This window comes from Otolemur garnettii, unplaced genomic scaffold (genome assembly GCF_000181295.1).
Source record: "Otolemur garnettii isolate 467f Iridium unplaced genomic scaffold, OtoGar3 scaffold00236, whole genome shotgun sequence".
Classification (NCBI taxonomy): Eukaryota; Metazoa; Chordata; class Mammalia; order Primates; family Galagidae; genus Otolemur; species Otolemur garnettii.
Window position 1 is genome coordinate 906,808 of NW_003852631.1, and position 1,113 is coordinate 907,920.

General features: G+C 35.2%; 1 non-coding gene across 1 annotated transcript; it reads right to left on the reverse strand.

The window, feature by feature from the left end:
• Positions 1 to 608: 608 nt before the first annotated feature.
• LOC111722320 lies at positions 609 to 712 on the reverse strand. The gene has a single exon (XR_002771152.1). It is a non-coding gene; the product is annotated as a U6 spliceosomal RNA (small nuclear RNA).
• Between the last annotated feature and the right edge of the window lie 401 nt (positions 713 to 1,113).

Genomic DNA, 1,113 nt, shown 5'->3' on the forward strand with positions numbered 1-1,113 from the left:
CAGGCTCCAGCTCAGAATTTCAATTCGTCTGCATCACCCACTACCTCGTCACAAACCCCAGGTTTCTCTCCTACTTCTCCACAAGTTCAGCTTCTCAGTGCAGTCTTACCTTACACGCATCATATTTAGAATGAAACTAAACACTTACTTTATGATTACAAGCTATTTGCAATTTTTCTCTGTGAACTCTTTGTTCATATCTCTTGTTCATTTTTTATCAGCTCATTTATTTTCAAAGGATGAATTTACCCAAGGTAGAATCTCATAATAACAAAGTGAGCACCAATGAGAAATTCTGAATGCTAAAAATAACATTTTCTTCCTGTATCGAAACACAAGCAAATAGTTCTCCTGTTATTAACACTCATCCCTAGAACTTGTCATTAGCTGGAATGAAAAGCAAACTTGAGCAGCCATAGCATTAGAGGTTAGGGATGCTGAATCTTTTCCCAATCAATCAGATTTTCAGGACACACTGGAATTAGCCTATACATAACATATTCTCAGATCTAGTGTATTTTGTTAATGGTCTAGTAAAACACACTTTATCATGAAGCATTTTAAAATAAATCATATTTTATCTTAATGTGTTTAATAGCTTTCATTTTCTATATTTTTCTTTTATTTTGTGTTTAATGTTAAATATTTGCACAGGGCCATGCTAATCTCTATATTGTTCCAATTTTAGTATATGTGCTGCTGAAGCAAGCACTACATTTTCTGCTAGTAAAAAATAAGTCAGTCCATGGTGGCTCTCGTCTGTAATTCTAGCACTTTTAGGAGGATATCAGATGAATTGCCTGAGCTTGGGAATTCAAGACCAGCCCCTACAGGAGTGAGATCCCATCTCTACTAAAAATAGAAAAAAATATTAGCCAGCCATGGTTGCATGTGCCTATAGTCCCAGCTATTCTGGAGGCTGAGACAAAAAGATTGCTTGAGCCCAAGAGTTTGAGGTTGCTGTGAGCTAGGACTCCACAGTACTCTACCCAGGGTGATAGAGTGAGACTCTGTCTCAAAAATAAATGAATAAAAATTTTTTAAAAATAAAATTATATGCTAGCTATTGGACCAACTAGTTTTTAGCCATATTTTTCTCTTTTATTAAATAAA